The sequence below is a fragment of the Aulonocara stuartgranti genome (assembly GCF_965226115.1).
Source record: "Aulonocara stuartgranti genome assembly, chromosome: 16".
Taxonomy (NCBI): domain Eukaryota; kingdom Metazoa; phylum Chordata; class Actinopteri; order Cichliformes; family Cichlidae; genus Aulonocara; species Aulonocara stuartgranti.
This window is the reverse complement of record NC_138952.1, coordinates 24,331,928-24,355,897: the sequence shown is the minus strand read 5'-3', so window position 1 is coordinate 24,355,897 and position 23,970 is coordinate 24,331,928. Positions and strand designations below refer to the sequence as shown.

General features: G+C 43.4%; 2 protein-coding genes across 3 annotated transcripts in view; both read left to right on the top strand.

The window, feature by feature from the left end:
- fgf14 (fibroblast growth factor 14) overlaps window positions 1–23,970 on the top strand; it is a gene marked incomplete at its 5' end in the record, with an annotated part of 327,598 nt that overhangs the window by 4,376 nt on the left and 299,252 nt on the right. The window lies entirely within an intron of this gene.
- The window catches only part of shox (shox homeobox), a 40,632-nt gene continuing 30,094 nt past the window's right edge, over window positions 13,433–23,970 (top strand). The window contains exon 1 of one of the 2 annotated variants that reach the window (XM_082508313.1): window positions 13,433–13,494. The gene's annotated coding sequence lies outside the window, so the exon portion shown is untranslated. Of the gene's footprint in view, window positions 13,495–22,087; window positions 22,100–23,970 lie in introns of those variants that run through there. The other variant, XM_082508316.1, reaches the window with a different exon arrangement.

Sequence of the window (23,970 nt, the reverse complement as noted above, 5' to 3'; positions counted from 1 at the left end):
CTGTGCTTCTGCTACGCCGGGTCCGGCCTCTGCCTGTGCTTCTGCTACGCCTGGTCCGGCCTCTGCCTGTGCTTCTGCTACGCCGGGTCCGGCCTCTGTCTGTGCTTCTGCTACGCCGGGTCCGGCCTCTGCCTGTGCTTCTGCTACGCCGGGTCCGGCCTCTGCCTGTGCTTCTGCTACGCCTGGTCCGGCCTCAGCCTGTGCTTCTGCTACGCCTGGTCCGGCCTCAGCCTCTGCTTCAGCGTCACCTGGTCCTGTGTCCTCCAAGCCTCGGCCGGTACGCCTGACACTTGGGCGCCGCCGCCGCCTTCCGCACGGCCGGCCCCCTGAACGGTTCCCGCCCCGTCGCCTTCCGCACGGCCGGCCCCCTGAACTGTTTCCACGTCACCGCCGTCGAGGTCGGCCCCCTGAACCGTTTCCGTGTCGCCGCCGTTGCCGTCCGCACGGACGGCCCCCTGATCACATGAACTATGACTTTCTGGACCGTCACCCTCCGGGTCGGCCCCCTGAGGAGTCATGAACTGTTCCCTGCGCTCCTGTGATTTTGATGGACATTTTGGTTTTTTTTGGTTTTTGGCCTTGTTTCTGGCCCTCCGTCCTGGACCCCCACCGCCCGCCCTTGGTGGGTTGTTTTTGGTTTTGTTTTTCGAGGTTTTAGGGCGTCTGGAATCCGCCCTTAAGGGGGGGGGGCTCTGTCACAGGCTGGGTCTCCGACCCAGCACTCTGAGTTTTCTTTGTATTTTTTGATATGTTATTAGTTTGTGTTATTTCCTATTTGCCTTTAGTTTAGGCAGTTATTGTTCCTGGGTTTTCTATGTTTTGGGGTTTTCTATTTATTTCATCACGTATTAGGTCTGTTAAGTTGTGTTGTCATTTCCTGTTTTATTCTGACAATGTCATGTGTTCTTTGTTCATTGTATTTAGCTTTCCTCTCCTGGTCCTGTCATTAGGTTTATGTCTGTCAGCTGTTTTCCCCCATGTGTCGCCACTTCCCCTGATCACCTCATGTCTGTATTTAAGCCTTTTGTTTTCTTCATGCCATTGTCAGTTCGTCTGTTTATTCTCACCAGAGTTACAGTCATAGTCATAGTCTTAGCCTGTTTATTTTCCACCTCGGTCATAGTTATAGTTTTTGGTCTTAGTACCTTTAGTGTTTTGTTTCTTAGTGTTTTGCCAGCTCAGTGTTTTGTTTCTTAGTGTTTTGCCTGTTTGCTTTGGTCTCTTGGTTCATTTCCTGCCGTCATCGCAATAAAGGTTCACTTTTCTGTTAATCATTACTATTCCTCGTCATCATCTGCTTTTGGGTCCTGTTTCCGCACACATCGGCGCACCCCGCCGTGACATCGGATTCATATCGGTATCGGCAGATATCCAAATTTATGATATCGGTATCGGTATCGGACATAAAAAAGTGGTATCGTGCCATCTCTAGTCACAACATAACGTTGGAGGTAAGTAGCTGATATTTTGGAGAACTTTATCCAGCACAGTAACCATCTTAAAAGACATGAATCTCGTATAGTGTGGTCCAAACGTTGCAGCTACCTTTTAAACACCATGTTAGAGAATTTGCTTTCTTTCATTGTCACGTTTTTATATTTTCTCTTCTCATCCTCATCTCGCCAGTTATAGTGTGCAGTGCTGTGGAGACTCAGAGTCTGAGCTATGAGCTCTAACAGGAGAATAAATTAATTTCCCCGTAGACCAGGCGTCTGAATTCACAGTCCCGAGAGCTTATCGAGGACCAGTATAAGTGAAAGAGCTCAGCGTGCAGGTGGGCTGGGTGAGGAAATCCTGCAGTTCTCCCTGTTAGCTGAGCCCAGCTATCCTTTCTTCCCACCAATGTGCAACTCATCTTCTTCTTTCTCCCCCATTACCGTAGATCTTCTGACACCACCCCATCCACCCGCTCATCCTCCTTTTACTTTCAGAGGAAAAAAAACGCTCCCCTCATTCTCCTTATCGTAATACAAGCCTCAATTATGCATAAACATGTCAATTTGGCCGTTCAAAGAGGAGTGACATGGAATCCAGTGGAGAGAGCTGTCTGGAGATATATCTGAGACAGTGACAATGGGAAGCTTAATGCATGTTTTAGTGACTGTCCTGTCTCTCACATCTTCTTCCCACATGACCTATCCTCACAATCAGATTATTAAAAGCATCTGAGAGAACTTATACCTAGCCAAGTGAAATGCCACGATACACTCCCTAATATATTTTTACATTTCCCTGCTGCTGTGGTTGCTGCTGGGCTTCATCGTTAGTCGAACTTGAATGAAGCCGCCTTCAGGTCTTTTCTTAACCTCACATTTCCACCAGACTGTTGAAATCAAAATTATCTGAAGCTGTGGTGAACCTCTCACTGCACAGCATTCAAAGTCGAATTGTTCTGTTGTTGTTTGTGCTACAAAATGTTCGAATCAATATGTTTGTCTCCAGGCTCAATACATTTACGTCTTTCCCTGCCTAACGCCTCACTTCTTGCATGTTTAAACTGGATTGTGAAAGAGAAAGAGAGAGAGAGAGAGACCACCCCAGCCTCTGCTGTCTTGTTCTCTTTACCTTCTCCTCTGTATTTTTTTTCTCTTTCATCTGAGTCCAACTGTACCTTCTCAGTGAGACGACATGAGTAAATGGTTCTGTCAGGCCTCCTGAGTGGATTAAAGTGGCCTTCAATTACCTTCATCATTGACCTTATGAAGCTGGTTAACTGCAAAATCCTTAACCCTAAACTCACTCATTGTGCACTCTAATTCAGTCTAACACACGCAGGGTGACAAACACACATTTGTGTTCACAACATTATAAAGGGGATGAAAATGAGTAGGAAAGAACTGTATTGAAAAAATAGGTTAGGGCTAAAATAATTCATTCTGGAAGTTTCCCTTTTTTCCGATTTTGGTCGAGATCAAAGCTTGGTTTCAGGTCTAATTAACCAAACGAATGCAGATCCCAGACCTTCTGGCTGCGGGTAAGGCCTTGGAGGGATCCCTTGCTGAAAATCCACATTAGATTTAAATAATTAATATGACACCTTGAGCTCCGCAGAGAAAGAGGGGCTCCGTGTTGGAGTTTAGAACAATGTCACTGCCAAGTGTAATGCTGTTTGTCTCCATGAAAATGAGCAGCGGAGAAAGCAGCCACTCTATTGTACTGCCCCCTTGGCGGATCAGGGGACTGCTCTCCCCTTTGTCATGCTAACAGGGAGCTTTAAGGGGCCGTTGGTAAAGCAGGCCTGCGGCCTGGGCTCCATTCCTTACTGGGCCCGGCTGAGACAAGCTGGGCCTGGCTCTGGGGACTTGGCGCTGGGGTCATTTTATGGTTTTTAATCCTCTTAATCCCCGTTAGAAGGGGCTTGGTGGAGACAAATCTGCTCCCAGAGGTCCTTAGGATTCAAACGCTGCGCTTGAGCAACTGTATCATTTGATAACAACAATGGTGGAGGAGAGAGAAAGAAAGGGAGAAGGACAGACGGGCAGAGAAAAAGGAAAAAAGATAGAAATCTACATTATGATTGAGAGATATAGATTTTTATCTTTGCCCTCTGGTTATTAGTTCACCCTGTCAATTGTTACTTTTTGCGCTTTAGTCTTTCGAAGTTTGCGGCAGAGTGAATAAAACGGTAAAGAAGCCATAAACATACACACATAAACACCGGGTCTGAACCTCATGCTAATGACCCTTATGTTGCCCTGTGGTCCATTAAGAAATGCAGCGTAGTCTTGTTCTCTGCGTGGCCAGCACAGCAGCCCATTTTCAGAGCTCAGAGCCGGGGATAATCCAAAGGGTCCTATTCAAATTAATACACTCCTGTTAACCTCATCTCAGACAAGCTCTCGTCATTATCACTCAATTAAAACTGCATATATGAACAGAGCTGGGCTGGAGAGGCCTCAGTCTGTCTGAGCTTAGTGACCAAATAGTCAGGCCGGGGGGGGTGGGCAGCGAGCCACAGTGGGAGCTGAAAACAGTGAGTGATCAGAACAAATGGAGGCTTATTGTACACTAGCTAATCAGAAGGTCAGACACAACACACCAGCTGGAGATCTGACCAATAATAAGTACAAATTATAAGGATATTTAGGAAATATGTGACCTAATTTTTGAATGTTGATGTTCTTAAAAGGTAGTTTTCAGATTATAAGTAGAGGCTGTGGTGAGAACTAGTGGGCCACTACTATAAATACTTAATTTCAAACAACACTCAGTCTTCTCTGTCACTTTGAGTTGAAAGAGTATGAGAGAGGATGGTTAGGTTGAGTCACAAATGCCCTTGGCTCACCAAGAAACCCAAACATAGCCTAGAACGTTCCTTTTGTGGAGAATGACATGAGAAAATTTGAGTTTGTGGTCAGCCATTTCTTGACAGCAGAAACCAAAGCATGGAGTGAAGCACAGGAAAAAGAAAAGTACAGAGGGAGAGAAAGTGATTTAAGAATAATTCTGACACTGAGTTTGAGTCTTTAATGTGACAGATTCCTCTCGTATTCCTGCTCCGCTTCATACATATGAATAAGCACGCACTTACAGTATTTGCACCAAACCTCTCTTTTCCTCAACTCCTCCTTTTTGTTTCTCATCTTCAAATTGCTCCCCAGATCCATTCTCTGCTAATGTACCCAGAGTTGGGGTATTGGGATGAGAACCTTCAGTGCTGAACCGTGGTGTGGGAACAGGCTGGCTGTCTGTGTTCTGCATATTGCCTGCAGCCAAAGACTGAGAAGGAGCGAGCAAAACAACAACCACAAGTCTGGCCTGTCTGCAGAATGCCAGGACTGCTTAGTGGTTGGCAGCCTCCAACACACCAGGGGTACACTGCTGTCATTCGCTGGGAAGAAATGCTTGAGATCCCAAATTCCACAGGCAGGGCACATGTTACTTGGAATGAGGAGGGTAAATCACTCTCTTTGCATACGTAATGTTGGGTTCTGGATTGTCTGCAGGTTCTTACTAGTTGAAAATAGTTGAAACCTCTGTGGCCTAACTTGGAACAGCTTGAAGTATTTACTTGAGAAAATCTGTATATTGTTCTTTTTTGTCTCGACTGCACCTGCTGCTCTACGCCCCGGATATCAGGTAGCTTGTTAGAACTAGCATCTGCAGAGGGCTTTACGTGAACTGTTGCCTCCTGCAGAAGGCTTTTTCCCCTTCATTTTGAGAACACACTTGGCATGTATCCTTTACCGCTCTTAGTTTCCCACAACCCTCATCCATCATCAGCATATTAAAGTAGGTGTTGTAAGTCAGTAAAGACCTCTAAACCTGACTCCTTGACAGTCTGCAGTATTTTCTTTTTACTGGACTTGTGGTTAAGGATACTTGGAGTTGTTTTCCATGTGTTGAGTAACAAAAGTAATGCGATTATTTTTGGCTCATTAATGTAAAGTTAACGTAATCTGAAAAACATCCCCGCCTGTTCCCCTCAGACTCAACTGATTTAAATGGAAGACATTTAAGATTTTAATTTAATGCTGAAAATTTTTATTAAAATGTCTTTTGTCCTGTTTCCCTCCCCTCACACCCAGCCAGTCGTGGCAGATGGCTGCCCTTCATTGAGCCTGGCTTTGCTGGAGGTTTCTCCCGGTTAAAAGGGAGTTTTTTCTTCCCACTGTTGCCAAGTGCTTGCTCACAGGGGAGGTTGTTTAATTGTTGGATTTTTCTCTGTACTATTGTGGGGTCTTTACCTTACAATACAAGCTGTATATTTGGCACTATATAAATTATAAATATTTTACAGGCTCTTGAGGGGTTGGTCAAAATTGTACTTTTTAATTTGCGATGATCTCAGAATCGGTGGATTATCTGAATATGATGAGGAGATTTGGAACTGCATTGAGCACAAGTGTCGCAGTGCAGATGTTCCCATTTAAAGTTTTATTAAAGTGAGTACAAGGCACATGCCATCTTGTTCAAAAGAAAATTGCTGGCTGAACAAGCAATAAAGCGGCACATTATGAAGAGTGAGTCCAGTGTTCCTGGGACCATCTGTGATCCAGGCCCGTCTGCGTCCTCAGGCTGGGAGGATTTTGGAAAAGTCTGCAGAACCTAAAGTTATTTGATCCGTGTGTTACGTTTTGGTGTTGTCGGTGTGTTGCTTTTGGCGTGCCTTATGTGTTTCCTGTTTTACTTTGAAAGTCTGTGTTATCTTAGTGTTTTCAGTTTACGTTTCCCTGTCTCGTCAGGTCTAATTTGCCCCAGCTGTGTTTCCCTCCTGTGGTCCATTCCCTGATTGCCCCTTCTATGTATTTAAGCCTTGTGTTTCAGTGTGTCATGGTCGCGATCTCCCCCGTGTTGTAAATAGTTTGGTGTGTTTGTTGTAAATAAATAGTCTGTTGTAAATACTTTCGTCATGGGATATTTTCGTTTTGGGATTTTGGTGGAGAGCTTTAGTTTTTTTTGTCGTGTGTTTTTGCCTTATTTTTATTTTCCTGCGTTGCACCCCGGTTGCCTAGGCCGGGGTGTAACATATGGGGGCTCGTCCAATCGCTGAGGGGTCCGAGGACCGCTTCAGCCGTCCGCCGTCGCTGGAGGGTCCGAGGGAGGGACTGCTTCGGTCGTCTGCCTTCGCTGGAGGGTCTGTGGGACCGCTCCAGCCTTCGTCGTCTGCTGGAGGGTCGGTGGGGCCGCTCCAGCCTTCATCAGCCTGCATCTGCCTTCGCTTCAGCCATCCGCCTTCGCTGGAGGGTCTGAGGGGCTGCTCCAGCCTTCATCTGCCTCTGCTGGAGGGTCCGGGGGGACCGCACCAGCCTTCGTCGTCTGCTGGAGGGTCCGTGGGACCGCTCCAGCCTTCGTCCGCCTTCGCTGGAGGGTCCGAGGCACCGCTTCAGCCTTCGTTTGTCTTCGCTGGAGGGTCCGAGGCACCGCTCCAGCCTTCGTCTGCCTTCATCCGCCTTCGCTGGGGGGAGGGTCCGTGGGACCGCCCCAGCCTTTGTCGTCTGCTGGAGGGTCCGAGGGACCGCTCCAGCCTTCATTTGTCTTCGCTGGAGGGTCCGAGGGACCGCTCCAGCCTTCGTCGTCTGCTGGAGGGTCAGTGGGACCGCTCCAGCCTTCATCAGCCTTCGTCCGCCTTCGCTGGAGGGTCCGAGGCACCGCTCCGGCCTTCGTCTGCCTTTGCTGGAGGGTCCGAGGCACCGCTTCAGTCTTCGTTTGTCTTCGCTGGAGGGTCCGAGGCACCGCTCCAGCCTTCGTCTGCCTTCGCTGGAGGGTCCGTGGGACCGCTCCAGACTTCATCCGTCTTCGCTGGAGGGTCCGTGGGACCGCTCCAGCCTCCACCAGCCTTCATCCGGTTTTGATCAAACATTTCACTTGGGGTTACATGTTTGATTTTTGGGTAGGGGGAAATGTTACGTTTCGGTGTGTCAGTGTTTTGTTTTTGCATGACTTATGTATTTCCTGCTTTACTTTGAAGGTCTGTGTTATCTTAGTGTGTTCAGTTTACATTTTCCCTGTCTCGTCAGTTCTAATTTGCCCCAGCTGTGTTTCCCTCCTGTGGTCCATTCCCTGATTGCCCCTTCTATGTATTTAAGCCTTGTGTTTCAGTGTGTCATGGTCGCGATCTCCCCCGTGTTGTAAATAGTTTGGTGTTTTTGTTGTAAATACTTTCGTCATGGGATATTTTCGTTTTGGGTGTAACATATGGGGGCTCGTCCAATCGCTGGAGGGTCCGAAGGAGGGACAGCTTCGGCCTTCTGTCTTCGCTGGAGGGTCCGGGGACCGCTTCAGCCTCCGTCTGTCTTCGCTGGAGGGCCCGGGGACCGCTTCAGCCGTCTGTCTTCGCTGGAGGGTCCGGGGGCCGCTTCAGCCGTTCGCCGTTGCTGGAGGGTCCGAGGGAGGGACCGCTTCGGCCTCCGTCTGTCCTCGCTGGAGGGTCCGAGGGAGGGACCGCTTCAGCCGTCTGTCTTCGCTGGAGGGCCCGGGGGCCGCTTCAGCCGTTCGCCGTTGCTGGAGGGTCCGAGGGAGGGACTGCTTCGGCCTCCGTCTGTCTTCGCTGGAGGGCCCGGGGACCGCTCCAGCCTTCATCCGCCTTCGTTGGAGGGTCCGTGGGACCACTCCAGCCTTCGTCGTCTGCTGGAGGGTCAGGGGGACCGCTCCGGCCTCCATCAGTTTCATCTGCCTCCGCTGGAGGGTCCGTGGGACCGCTTCAGTCTTCATTTGCCTTCGCTGGGGGGTCCGAGGGACCGCCTCAGCCTTCGTCGTCTGCTGGAGGGTCCGTGGGACCGCTCCAGCCTTCATCCGCCTTCGCTGGAGGATCCGAGGGACCGCTCCAGCCTTCTGCAGCTGGTGGGCTGCGTGTCCGTGTGTGCAGCTGGTGGGCTGCTCGTCTGCCTTCGCTGGAGGGTCCGTGGGACCGCTCCAGCCTTCATCCGCCTTCGCTGGAGGGTCCGTGGGACCGCCCCAGCCTTCGTCGTCTGCTGGAGGGTCCGTGGGACCGCTCCAGCCTCCATCAGCTTCGTCTGCCTTCACTTCAGCCTTCGTTTGTCTGAATCAAACTTTTCACTTGGGGTTACATGTTTGATTTTTGGGTGGGGGGAACTGTTACGTTTTGGTGTTGTCGGTGTGTTGCTTTTGGCGTGCCTTATGTGTTTCCTGTTTTACTTTGAAAGTCTGTGTTATCTTAGTGTTTTCAGTTTACGTTTCCCTGTCTCGTCAGGTCTAATTTGCCCCAGCTGTGTTTCCCTCCTGTGGTCCATTCCCTGATTGCCCCTTCTATGTATTTAAGCCTTGTGTTTCAGTGTGTCATGGTCGCGATCTCCCCCGTGTTGTAAATAGTTTGGTGTGTTTGTTGTAAATAAATAGTCTGTTGTAAATACTTTCGTCATGGGATATTTTCGTTTTGGGATTTTGGTGGAGAGCTTTAGTTTTTTTTGTCGTGTGTTTTTGCCTTATTTTTATTTTCCTGCGTTGCACCCCGGTTGCCTAGGCCGGGGTGTAACACGTGTGATTTGTCTAAATAATTTACAGCTTTGTGAATTCAAATGAAAAATCAAAAATATTTACATCATATCAAGGTACACTTTTCAGTGCCTATTAATTATAATGAAGTTATTGTGCAAAAAGAAGCTAAAACATTTGCTTTTATTCACAGCATGAATTGGTCATGACGTTTCAATATATGGTAAACAAATGTGATCATATATTTTAAATGCATTTAGAGTTTACAGCTCACTACATCTCCATTTGGAAAATGAACTTTAAAGTAGTAGACTTGTCGTCTTTTGCCTTTACAGAGTTTTCAGGCCACTTTAAAGAAACTCTGTTTGCTGTGTAGACAGAGCATTTTATGTTGTATGGAAATACAGCAATGTGTTTATATTTTCTGCCATCAAGACGAAACTGCAATATGTCATTGTGTGGTGTGTGTGAATGTGGGGGAGTCCATATGTCTCATTTTTACAGGGAAGAACAATAATATGATTTATTCAAATATAATTAATTACTAGCATTTTTAGGCATCAATAAAAAAAATTTTAAATCACTCTTGTTAAAGATAAACCAGTGCAACAAGACGGTGCTTGAAATGGCTCAACTCCAATTGCCATTTGCTATAAACTTTGAATTGTTCTGTATATGTTAACATGTTACTGACAAAGACTGCCTAAAAATAGCAAAAGAAGACAAAAACACTCAGCCAATCACCAATATAGCTGTATTACTATATTTTATTTGTTTATTTATTGTTGCGGCTGGATCAGACTGACCCTGAACCCCCCAGAGTTATGCTGCTGGAGGCTTCCCATGATGCACTGAGGCTTTCTTCTTCGCTTACCTCTTTCCAGTCTGACTGACTTTTGTTCGAGTCAGTTTATACAGCACTCTGCATTTAATCATCAATTATTATTAATCTCTAGCTCTCTTCCACAGTGTGTCTTTTGTCCTGTCTCCTTCCTGTCACCCCCAATTGAAATGAATTGAATTAAATATGTGTCCATTTGCCCTATTGCAGCCCCTGAACTATGACACACAGTAGCAGGTGTTGGTTTTAGATGGCTCTGTTGAAGTCCCAGTAGGTCTGCAATGCTTGCTGGATCTTCTCCAGTGTGATAAAACAGTTTTTCTTTTTTGGGAAATTGATAAATTAACTAATCTGGAGTTTAAGAGTTGTGTCGATGTGGTCAAACACTTCTCTGTTCCATTGTGTGCATTAGTTTCTGCTGAATGTACCACAGAACAATAGTCTCACACAGGGAGACAGATTCATGGTGCATGACCCCATGAATTTGGAATAAAATAATGAGCATGCTCCTAATTGCATTCCCGACCTGATACACAACCTTCAGGAAAACTGCTGAAAACTGCATTGTCATAAACTCATCTCTCCAGTAATGGTTCTCCACACGAAACTCAGAGCTGTTTGACACAGAAGTCGAGCTTTGCGATGAGACCGCAGACATTCAAGAGCAAAATGTCATAACGGGACTTCCAGGGAATCATTTGAAAAAAAACAACAGCAGTGCTGAAGGCAGCCTGTAAATGCAAGAATGGTTTTTAATTTAATGACTTTTGGATGGCACGCCATAAATTACTAAGTTTTTATGTCTCTTTTTTTCATGTTTCATGTCTTGAATAACAATAGTAGTAACAATAAACCATTATTATGAGAGGTATGAGGTTGCAATCTTAAAAGAAGCCCACTAATGAAAGAAATTCCCTGTGTCTACTGAGTTCACAGTGCAAGTTTGACCCTGTTGTCCTTCTCCGCAGTACCAGCCAAAACTAAAAATGCCATTCGGGGCACCAGATTGCATTTTCCATCTGGTGGACTTTCAATGCGACACAGGAAGACATGCGAACAGCTTTTCGTAATTGTGGTTTTATAAAGAACGCCGGTGTCATTTGTTACACTGCTCTCGCCGCAGACACATTGTTTCACACTGTGGGTTGTTTTCCTTTGTCAGGTCCTAAGTCCTAACTCTAGATCCTTTGATCAGGGCTGCGTTCACCTCCCTCATGTTTCTATAGCCTTTGAGAAAGACAAACACAGGCAAGATACCTATGTAATGAGCATAGCACGCATGCTTGTGTGTATGTGCACTTTATGAATCAGAGTTCATTTCAAACACTTATTTCTTACTGGGAGTGCAGCTGAGAGCGAAAACACTGCTTGTTGCTGTGAGTGTGTGTATGTGCGTGTATTGATGTGTGTTTGCATGTGCACTGACAGCCTTTGAGCCAGTTCTCGCCTTCACTAAAAACGCTTAGGGCACAAAGCAGCCTTCCCCCCTCTGCTCCTGAGCACAGGCCTTGCTCTCGCTCTCTGACAGGAGCTGAAGGTAAGCACCAAAGACATCCTGACACACACGCGTAAAAGCACTTTTGATGCAGGGAAAATGGACCGCTTTGCAGTGTACAAATAACAGCAAAATGTCAACAGAATGAGGCGAGTCCGACGGGAGGCAACAACACAAGCCAGGTTCAAATGATATTAGAGCGAGCAAAACATGAGCGTCAACCACCAAAGGCCCTTTGCTTGTCTGCCTCGATCTTCACATTGTTTTGACTTTGTCTGTTTATCAAACCATCCTTTTCTCTTGCGTTAAATCAAAAACGTGATAACTTACAAGAAGACGACAAAGAAGAGACGCGAGGGAAACAAACAAATGGAAGAAAGCAAACGCTTTAGAATCCACAATAGTAAAAAATGCTAATTAATTTATAAAAATGATTATTTATAAGTTTGACCCTCACAAAGTCCAACTCCCCCATGCTGCTCTTCTGTCACTGCTAAGTAACTTTAGGCTTACTTTCACATAACTTATATTGTCAATTATGCTGACAGGCAATAATTTGGAAGAGATGAGGATGAATTTCCAGGCCATGCTTTGTAAATAATCATACTTGAATTCTTAATAAAATCGTAATATGGCAAAGAAGTGTTTAGGTTGCCAGATTGCTTAAACTGCCTTAGACAGGCTGGATATTACGACTTCTTCTTACAGGAAAAGCAGTGGAGTGGCTTATTATTACAGTTCTTTAACTTATGATGTTTAGATGACTAAAACCCCTAATGATTGATCAACATTTATTACTGCCTTTATGATTTATTTGAAACATAAAAAGAATTGTAAAGGAGTTTATTGCAAAACAGAAACACCTACCAAATGTCATTTTTCATAACCTGACAGCCAGAAACTTTTTTTTTCTGCTTTATGTGCTGTAACTGAGACATAAAGCATTAATACATTAATTAATCAGCTCTTATTTATTGCTTTTTTTTTACAGTAGATACTACATTAACAAAAACAAACGCAGAATTTAATGGAAACAGTAACAGTAACATCAGAGCTGGAAGACAGAAAAGGCACACTTGGCCGAAGCGTTTCATCCGTCGTAACAATGTTAGGAAAAAAACAAAAAAGAGCGCCGGGCTGTATTTGTGGATCGGGTTAAAAAAAGAGAGAGAATGTGGAAAAAATAGAATTACAGACTAGAAGAAAAAAGAAGTAAGCAGGTGGAGGACAACTACCACCTGATCTGTCAGCTCGAGATTAGACACTTGCTGCAACAAACATCATCAAGTAGGACTGTGTATCGCAAAGAAATGAGGGTGAAAGTGATGAAATCCTGCAAGGATAAAAGGCCGTCGATTTCATTGTTTTTTTTAAACACATCTGACCAATGTTTTAGTACTTAAATTATTTCAAATATTGTTTTCTTTTTAAAGTTTTGTAATGGATTTGGTTTGAACACACTAAGGATTTGAGAGCCTTCAGCACACTTCTTCATCTCTCCATATCAGGGTCTCGGTTTGGTAGTAGTAGTTTTAAATTACTGACAATTTCAGGTTAGAAAATATAGACGAATACTGTATTTATGAGTAAAACCATTCATACATGTCTGCACAGTTGTGCCTCTGATTTGAACGTGTGCACGGTTCTCTCACAAGCCCTATAACTCTCCCATACACTGCGACGCCTCCCCCATCTGTCTGCCTGCGCTGTTTCTCCTGTGAGGTGTGTTTGGCGAAGGCCCAGGGGTCAGGGCCCAGCGATGCTCTGGAAGATAAGTGTCTGCTCTAACCCAGGGCTACACCTGTAGGTCACTGCAGGGGGATGCTAATCCCTCAACCACCCGCTAATACTGATGATCTGCATCTGAGACCCTCTCCCCAGGGAGTGTGTGTGAGTGCATCATGTTGGTGTGTGTGTGCGTTTGGTTGTAGGGGCTGACAGATGAGGCAACAGGGGGCCCAGCAACCCGTGTCTATATGTGTATCTGTGTGTGTGTGTGTGTGTGTGTGGTATGGGGGATGGGAGATGGGAGAAAGTATTTCTTTCTGCACGTTTATGTATATATATGTGTGTGTGTGTGTGTGCGCGCGTGTGCGTGTGTGTGCAGGCAAAGGTGGAGCCATCTTTAAGGGATGCTGGGAGGATAACCGGTCCATTTTTCTTGGCCTCCACCTTCAGAAGGGGCTCGGATGCTCAGATCCTAGACTGAATAATTTGTCACCTATTTACATGGAGCCAAGAACTGGGGAAATGGAACGAGCAGGTGGTATCTCACTCTCCCTCCTCCCTGTGCCACAGACAGATGTGTCTAACTGCAAACATCCCCCCATCTTCTCTCCTTCTCCTGGGGCTCTCTTTCAATGTGTTGCACTCTTGATGTCTAAAATAAGAAAGGCAAATCAGTGCTGCTCAGAACTGGCCTAATAATGTTTTTGTTATCTGACAAAGAGTTATTTTCTTAATTGCGCAACAAATTGATGGATAACAGACAAAATTAGACACCACAGTATCACACAGAGCACACAGTTCTATGCACAACCAAGAAAGCTTCAGATTATCTCATTTGATAACCTGGAGCCATCACATTTTTGGAGTTTGATTCAGGTCTGTAAACACGCAGTACCGTGAGTTTGACTCTTTGTTAGTGTGTTTCTGCTCTGATCTCACACTGCACTATGACTGTCAAAAGTGACATAGAAAATCAACATTAAAAAAGAGAAAAGAAAATAGGATAGTAATGTGTAATCCTGGTAATAGTTTTACCTTATGTCCTGGCATATTGCACATTGTGACAGGGTGGAAAAAACTGTCTAAAAGGCGGATACAAAACTGAAAACAGAGACTTTAAGATTGTTTTTTTTGCATCTTTGTTATTATTTATCATAGATGCCTCACACCAACCTTTTCATTCAGTTGAACTTCCTCTCATTATACTCAAAGTTTTTAAAGAAGCATATGACCAAAAGCAATTCTGACTTTTCCACTATTCAAGTATGGATTTATATTTTACTCAGACTATTAGCACTTTTGCAGCTACAGCTATTTTTTCCTTTGAAGATAAAGTTTACATGCAAATCATGCCTTTATTATTCAATTTTATTAAGCTCCTTAGTAAAAAAAATTAGATTGAATATTTTGTGTAGACTTTCTCCTATTAGAGCTATAAATGCTAATGGAAAAACTCCTCACGACATAAACAGATACAGATGGTGTTACCATAACGCAGCATTAAAGAAGATAAAAAAATGCACAATACAAGTAATGTGATATTACCTCGAGCTTTATTCTCTCTCAAGGCTTTGCAGACGAACTAATTCCTGCAGTTTTTAAGAGGCCAAATAATAAGATGCATGACTGCAAACAGTCACAAAAGTCACAGGTAACGAGCTAACGTCACTCAACATAATAGCCAATCATAAGAGCCGCTCTTCATGCCCGTTACAACATATTAGAGGGAAATGTTTAAATTGTAGCACTTTTTTTAAATGCTGGAAGACGGGAAAGAAAGTTAACATGTGGTGGTGACGACACTGACGCTTGATTAGGTGCAGGGTTGAAAAAAACAGTGATTGGGTCTCTCCTCAGGCTACCTTACTCCACACAAACGCACACGCACGCCCACACATACATACGTAAATGCTGCTCGCTAATCACATTTCACCCCAATCACTAAACACACATTCATATTTGAAGGTTTATCCCAGGCGGCCATTTCAAATGATTATGTATGTGATTCCAACCACACAGAGCACAGAAAGTGTTTACTCTTTTCATTGAGGCGCTGGATAAGTTGAGAGCAGAAGCTAAGTGTACTACAGTCTATGGCAGAAGAATAAACATTTTCCTTTATAGCCCGAGGACCCACTTTTCATCTGTCAAGCATCTTTTAATAATTAATCTGCTTAATACACACACAGCATCTGCTGGGTACAACTCCCATCCTCCCATTCAAACTGACTAGCACAGCTGCCACTGTTTGGGTGTACTGTACAGGTCTGGATAAGATGTGTTTTTTCCCCCCTCCTTTCAATACACAGACAAAATACTGCTATGCATGCTGACATACAGAATACAGACACTTGCAAATACGCAGGAACTTCTATATGCACACACTACTGCAAACTAGTTTATGCAGAAGGGGTGAAGCCCCGACTATGAGCCTACTTTTCCCTATGTGTTTTTCCTTGGTGAGCGGGCCAAATGGGGATTGTGTAAATTAAATACATTTCTTTTTCCGGCAGCAGAGAGAAATGATGCCAGATTAAGCCCATGAATATATACATGGGCCAGGGCTGACCTGTCTCCAGACGCCTGATTTCCCTGGAGGGGTGCTGACATGGTGAGGGGCTTCAGGGGTGTGTAGGTGTGTGTATGTGTGCTTTGGTGCGCGTGTGTGCTGCACGGTGCACCTCAGACAGAGGTGAGGAGATCTCTTGAACAGGTCCAAATTGAGCTTAATCTCATTCCTCATTGTGCTGGAACAGGAATGAAATTGCACAATTGCACTTTAATCGACGATCGAACGCCCCTCCTCTCCCTCCTCCTCCTCCTCCTCCTGTCGTCTTTCTTTCAGTCTTCTCCTTTTCATTTCTGTAGCTCTCTCTCTCTTTTTTTATGTCATTGGTCTTAAATTCTTTACGTGGTCCGGTGGTCGTGATTGCCTGTTAGCCTCTATTTGTTCCTCCTCCTGTTTTCCTTTTGTTCCTTTGGAAGCATCTAATAATGTCGGTTCAAGCAATCAGGAGGTTAATGTAGTTAGGATAAGGGCAATCATAAACCAATAAAAGCCGTCCGGATGCTCCATTTCTCTTTCGGTGCACATCTAATCCAGGAAAATTGCGATTTCGGGAATCCTGCTTTGCATCCGTTGCACTGGAGCGCGTCTCCGTCATGGGCAGGAAGGATTCAGTCAGTCCCCTAGGGTTGATTGCACACACACACACACACACACACACACACACACACACACACACACACACACACACACACATAGCCATTTGTGCCACACAGGTGCGTCTGATTATCTAAGGTAGGAAACCTTGGGTCAGCTTTATATTAGTCATATGAAGACTATTTGCTTTTCCAAGATTACAGAGTTGCAAAATAAAAAAATTTTCATTACCTGATTTAAAAACAGTTGGGCGATTATATTCAGCAGTCTGCCTTACTAGCTCTCTCCTCGAGACGCTGGCGACAAAATCAAATAAACAAACCACCGTTTCCTGGAGAATTTAGTTTTGTTTTGAGTGAAACAACTTGAGGAAAACATTCACCACGCTAACAATGACTGTGCAGATTAGAGAAACCCATGGAAGTAACCACAAAGAAAGCAGCCACTATGGTTGGATGCATCCCATACCTCAAGTATTCCATTTACACACTCAAGATGATAACTGAAGATGGAAATAAAACACCTGTGTTTAAGTGACGCTGCTACAAGATGTTTAAAAGTTATAAATTGGCGCCTAATTAGCTGTCGAGCTTTGGGTAAATGCACATCTAAAATAATGTAACTGTAACCACAGTTATTTGGAATCTATGTGTAATTGTACAATTATTAAAAACACATTTCCTCCAGTAATTTGGTGTTTTTACAGCGCTACGCTCTGCTGATAATGATTCTTCACGACAAAATGTCTATGCAAACATAATGAAAGGAATGCATGTAGGGAGAAAAAACAAAACATACACCAAGGCGAGATCTGCCCCTGCTACATATTTAGATAAAAAATGAATGCAGGTACTTGAGCCATGTAAAATGTGTTGATTTGTTGCTCGATGTGTTGGAACAAAACAATGCAACAAAGGTTCCCAGGATGTTGTATCTGGGGTGGATGTAGTCATTATGGCCCATAATGAAGGGCCCTGCTTACCGCTGTGCATCTACTCAGCAACACTGATGGACTACACACACACACACACACACACACACACACACACACACACACACACACACACACACACACACACATTTAGACACATACATACACAGGCCAGGCCGCTGCCAGGCTGTCAAGTCCAAAAATAATTAGGCATCAAAATGAGTTTCCCTGTTTTTTTTTTCCTCCTCTTGTTCGTTTTATTCATGTGCTGGAACTTGGGAGACTGGCTAATGCAGTTAACATGCTCTCATCATGAATTTTCATTACACCATTACATGGGTACATTACAAGAGCAGGGGAGCTGCGACTACAGGGATGCCATCAACATGCATACACTGACAGACGCACACACACAAACAGACAGAAATCACAGACACACGTGCAGTAAACCCATACATTTATTCAGATGCACAACTGCATACTAAGTGATGCTGTATTGTTCTGGCAAATTTCAGTAATATACTGCATATAGCTTCTTGAAACATACCTACATCTTGCATCTGTGGCACTCTTATAGACTGAAGGAGGAGGTATGGTCAGAAGTTTTGGAAAATTCACAATGCTCTCTTGCTAAGAATGACCGCTGATCAAAAATATGAAACTGCAGAGGAATAACACTGGCAAACAGGTAGCCCTGCTCATTTCAACAGCAAATAAATCTCAAAAAAAAAGAAAAACAGAAAACACTTCACTGGTTTATACATTTCTGCAAAACCATATTTGATAACACTTTAAAAAAAATAACTTAGTTACTAAACATCAAGTGAGGAACAAATCTGGACAAGCTGATGGTGATTTCCCTAATATTCTTCTCACTCAGGACTACGTAATATAGCAGTAATACAGTTGGATGGTGCCATATAAGTAAAATGCTGGATTATAATTAGTTTTCTTGGTGAACTCTAATCAATGTAATAACAGTAAGTACACATTTATTACAGGAAATGTCAACTTTATAGACTCAAGTGTATTTATTTATTTATTGCCTCAGGTAGTGAAGCATCATAGTAAGTTACTCGGTTGATCTGAAGGTCAAAGTGATAATAATGCTATATATAGCTATTTGAAACTGTGTTTCTTACTGCCATTGCTTGTATTGACAGCATATAGGAAATGAAATGATCTATGGGGATTCTAAATATCACATTATTTCATTATGACTTTACTATGTACATTACATTAGAGTATTATTTGCCTTTGGAAAACAAAATAAACTCATGATCAAAAACGTTTTTTCACTTTAAGCAAAATTAAACAAATGATCCATATATCCTATGTCAACATGAATAAAAAATAATTATACTCAAAATTACGTCACGTATAATGATATAACAACAGCCCGCATTTTGCACATGTTTTTACTGCGCTACAAGCTTCTTAAAGTACCTTTAAGACAACAAAACAAAATCAATATATACAAAATGCAATACTATACCCTTAAAAGTAAATCCTACCCAGAGAGGGTAGTGCATGTTGTTGTTTTTGTTTTTGTTTTTTAAATAAATCTATTAATGATTTTATGAGCTTTAGGCGTCTTTTAAACTGTCTTTGATAACCTGAAATGTTTTTTTTAATTGTGTTTTTAGACACGCTAAGGGACTGCTCATGCTATAATACATTCAATCTTTGTCTGCCCACTCATTCCTCCTACACAGGAAGGAGTACACAGTATATTTCTACACAGAAGTTGTGCAGCCAAATTTGCTGCACAGGTATGCAGGCCTCTAAAGGTTCTCATCTATAGCACATATATCATGTTGCCTAGCAACCATCTACCAAATGACCCATGGCACCTTATTAAAACATTGCATTATTTTAACTTCACAACAGTAAAATCAAGTTCTGCAAAAATTAAATTATGCACGATAATTTTGTGACGTCATCGTGTTATATAGCAAACGCTTAACATTGAGGTAAAGTCACAGACCAAACAATACTGTAACATGTACTAGTCAAATTTAATAGACAGCCAGGTATCAAATTTGGTTTTAACTTTGGAAGTAAGCAAACACACAGTGCATATCTTTAAATCGTCAGTGTTGATGTAATTTTAAGCTTTTCCTGCCTTTTTAAATAACATCACATAGATTGCATTAAGTGGACATACATTCACTTATTTGCCAAACCATGTGTGCTGAAATTGTACCAACAGCGTTAACCTAGGCTGCTATGCATTTTAATGCACTTCTAGCTCCAAAGGGCTCTGCATGTGTCAATGAGCAACAAGAGCATGAGCATATGTAGGTGTGTGTACGTGGCTCTGCTTCTTAGCACAAAATGGGTTTTCTATTGCTGATCTGCTCATGCTCAATTACCCAAAGTCTCCTGGGGCTTAGAGAAGGTAAACACACATCAGCTGGATCTGATTTATTTTTCTGTCCCACAGCAGCTTAGAATTAAGACGTGGATGCTCTGTTTTTCTCAGTGCACTGGGCCTACACAGAAATATGCTTAATATTGTAACAATTACTTACTCACACGCGTGATTATGATTGTAATAGTTGCTTTGTCAGTTGCAGAATTTCACAGAGATAAAACATCTTAAGTAGCCATCCAAACCAGGCACTGAATTCCCAAGATCAAATATTCATAATCATCAGACAGTAATGCTACCGGTGCTTATGCTGCTAAGTTTAGAAAAGTCCTAGTTCTATGACAGATTAGACAGTGCTTGTGCCTTTGTAACCATGCCAAGGCCCTACATTCCCTGAAGCCTAAATTCTTCTGCCATCCCTGCCAACCTTCCTTCCTTCCTCTCAGTGCCTTCCTTCGCACTTTCCTTTGTTACCCGGCAGGTATCAGGGCAATGTGTGCACTTCACCTCCTCTGGTTCTTATGCATGGGTTATTGGTGTACTTGATTCTTATGAGCAGACTGCAGATTTAGAGCTTGGACCCCTGTTAGATCCTCTCTGAAATCAGACATGGGGATAGTGTAATATCCTTAGTGACACATGTGACAACTGTGTGGCCTTGACTGAAATAAAAGGCCAACTAGGAGAGAACAGAGGAGGATTAGGTTATTAAAATGACAAATTCCCCCATAATCTTTATTTTTTATGACTTTCTAATATTTATCTGCTTTATTTATTCATTCATGTTTTAAAATCTACTTACATGTACTTTTATAACAGCTCACTGCCTTAGCAAACCTCAGTGCTGATAAAAGTTTCAATAAAAAAACATTTGGATTTATACGCTCTAAGTTTGCTGAATTCTCATTATGAGTTCCAGGCATATTTCCTCTTTCTGTCATCTCCTCATGTGGGAATTATATTTGTTTTAAGCTTTATAGCATATAACCACATCTGGTGCTGAGCTTTACCATATACTTAACTAAAAGGAGTTTCTTGTGCATATCAATGCACATTTTCCAGAGTAAAACAGTAGCAATGCACCAAGTTTTCTGAGTGGCTACTTGAGGCTGACTACAAATCCCCATAGACGTTCATGCTAAAATGCAGAAATAAACATGTTTATATTGCAAAAAATGGTTTGGGCCTGCAAAACTAATTTGCCTGTTTGTGACAAACATACAAGAGTTAATAACACTCACTTAAATTGCACTAATGTTTTAAACTGTCCATTATTTGAGGGTTTACAGGTTAAGTGTTTTTCAAGCCTCCTGTTTTCGTGTTTAACAAATCACTGTGTATAGCAGATGCTGCATGCATGCCAAGCTAGCTGTGGAGCTGAAATAGCTAGCTCCCAGCATATAGCTATTTCATATATGAAATAGCCTCCTGGAAACACCAAAAATGGAATTTTTGCCATTTAAAGTCTCTCTCGTCATCAAAGGATGCAATTTTGTCACGTGACAAATGTGAAATTTTGAGAACCGCAGTCCACGATGTTCTTGAGGAAAAATCTCTGCACCATTGTGTGGAATTTATCAGCCCTTTCTACAACTTCTTCAAGTTGTGCCTCCTCCCAGGGGATCCGTCTTTGAACACATCATGGGTGATGTTTGCTAGTTTTGGGGAGGAAAACTAAAGGTGTGCCTGCTGTTCAGTAGCTCCAGTTGTAGTCTTTGATGATAAAACTTGCTGCAATACAAAAATCCTGAGTAAATCAATGCAGTAAAGGTTCAAAGCGTTCGATGGAGGCCGGTCTTTTACAAAACGTTGCTTGTGGTGAAGAGCTGGATTCACAGACGGGCTCTTTCCCATTTCTCTTTGTGAAGCGTGTAAAACGAGTATTTATCAAAACCATCTTATGCAGTATACCACTCCTGCAGACACTCTGTTGATATAGTTTTTAAAAAAAGGCTCATATATTCACAGTCAGTGAGGAGCTGCTGCATATACTGGTCATGTGGCCTTCTGACTAAGCAATGGGAATCGTCCAATCTTCCATAAGCCACAACCACTTGCTTTGAGTTAAGGCATGTGGGTTCAAGGGTTAGTCCCCTGGCATAATGACTCATGCACATTTAATAGGTGGGTTACGGCAAAGGGGATCGCCCCAAAATGCTTCACAGAAACAGCAATGGCAAAAAAAAGTGAAACCTCAGTAGAATAGGAGGAGCTTCAAGTATCCAACCTCCTCTCTTCTCCTCTCTCTTGCCCATCTGTCCTCTTCCTCTTCTTTTCAAGCTGTCCTGTGCGATTGTTTGCCTTCTGAGTGTCGCTGTCTGCCAGACAGGACCGTAACATCAATGTTAGGAAACGTTCTTTCTCTGGTGTAAGGCTGCAATGACAACATCTGCCATGTTTCACTCTGATCTCTCCATCAGTGTGAATAAGCGTATTGTGGCGCTTCTTCAGATTGTCACTCACTCCTCTGGGGAGACGCTCACACACTGCTCCTTATTATCTTGGCAGGGATGGACGCCTTCAAATGGAAATGTCGCAGATGTAGATGCACAGGCCTTCACGCGCCAGCACTTATACATACTGTATGTCTTGCGTTGGCGCATGTCATATACACACAAACAGCAGCCTGCAGAGATATAGACATCAGTGTGTGGAGATATGTAAACGTGAAGGTATGCATGCATTTACTCTCTCTCCTCACATATATCCCATCACTTCAGAGCGCAGTACACTGGCTTAGATCTTTTTCCAGGGGAATGACATAACTCTGTCTGTAACCACCGTGTGGCCAACCCTAAACCCTACCCTAAACCTAAGGCCAGCCTTATTACAATGTTTGTCAAAAAAGATAATTATTTAAATTATGGGGACGTAAAGCAATCATGCAACATCATTGCGTTACATTTGCTGACATGCCTTGTGGCCAAACACATAATATGTTTTGCTTTTGTTTATACATGTCTCTATGTGTGTATGTCTTAAGGAAGAGATGACAGCTGAGGGCAGAGTCTGATACTTTGTGTCTGTTCAGTTGAATTTCATTGAGCGTGTGCAACTAGTTTGTAGAGGCTGTGTTTGTGCATTCCTGTGCGCGCGAGCTGACCTGTAGTGCAGCCGTGTGGCTCTAGCTGACTACCTCTGTTAGATCCCTCTGTCTTTAGTGTCACATCAAAACATCTCATTATCTCCTCCTCTGTCATTGCTATTCAAACTGTTCTTTTTTCTTTCTTTCTTTTTTTGCTATTAACCACCTCTGTCTTCACCACTATTTATGCGCTCAATCTCAGTGTCACGCTACGGTTCTCACTCTGCTGGCTCTGTCGTCAGCTGCTGAGACAGTGTTGGGTAACAATTTCTCCAATTCTCATTTTGAAATCTTTATTTAAATAACAGATGTCTCATCAGGCTTTGGATGGGGGATCTAAGCGGCACGCTTGGCCAATGAATCCTTTCATAAGTTGACAGACCTCAGAATTATGTGGCTTTAATACGCTTCATTGCCCCTTCAGCTGCCTCTCAGGCATGGCGAGGTGCATGGTGTTGTGCAGCGTCCTGATCAAGATAGGTCTGCACACTGCTCCAAGGATGGAGGCACAGATTTAATTGTTGAATTAAGGTTAAATCAGAGCCGCAAATGGCAGTTTGGGAGGTGACGTAACTTTAAAAACATCAAAGCACAAAAACCAGAATGTAAAACTCTGTGTTGGAATATTTGGCTGTTCATATCAACGTACTTTTGATGGATAAGAATTATTTGGTTATTAATAGAAAATAGAAGCATTTCTAATGAGTCAGCTGTGCTGTACAAGTACCCGGATGTGCCGCACTCGTCTGTTGCTGGAGGCAGTCTCTCTAATCATTTGTTTTTGATTTACAGATGGTGATATGTAAGGTCTGGACAGTGCGTTTTTGAAACCGAGTTCGCACACAAGTAATGCAGGGTGCGCTAACTGTAGTCCAGGCCATGGCCTCTTAATTACAGTACAAGTCAAACAGGAAATAAGAATTACTTGAAACAGGAAATTCATATTACTGTGTGTGCCTGGTTGTGTCAGCAGTGATCAGTCTCTCCTCATTAGTGTGCTATTTCACCTCATTGAAACACATACACACACACACCGCACCTGTGGGCTGTGGTCCCCAGGTGTCCGGAGAATGGATCACTTTCTTTATGCCTCATTTAAGCTAACAGCTGTATTTAAGAGAAAGTCCATATAGCAGGGACTTCCTGTTGAAGGATGTGTGGGGGTTGGAGTACAAATTCGCATACCTGAATGTCGTACTTTACAACATACATGAAAATATCTATCTGTATCTATCTTTCTGACTGTAAGCATGCATTATTTATGCAGTCAACATCCAGGTTTTATAATTGCCTGCTTTTTTCTTTCCACTTACACCTTTTTTGATGACGGTTGAAGGGTGACACGCTCTCCTCCTCTACTTCTCTCTGCGCGTAGGACGGATGCCTTCTCCTCCCTTCTCCCCACATATGAAAGAGTAGTGTGGTTGAGCACGGGGAAGGTGATAACCCTTTTGTTTA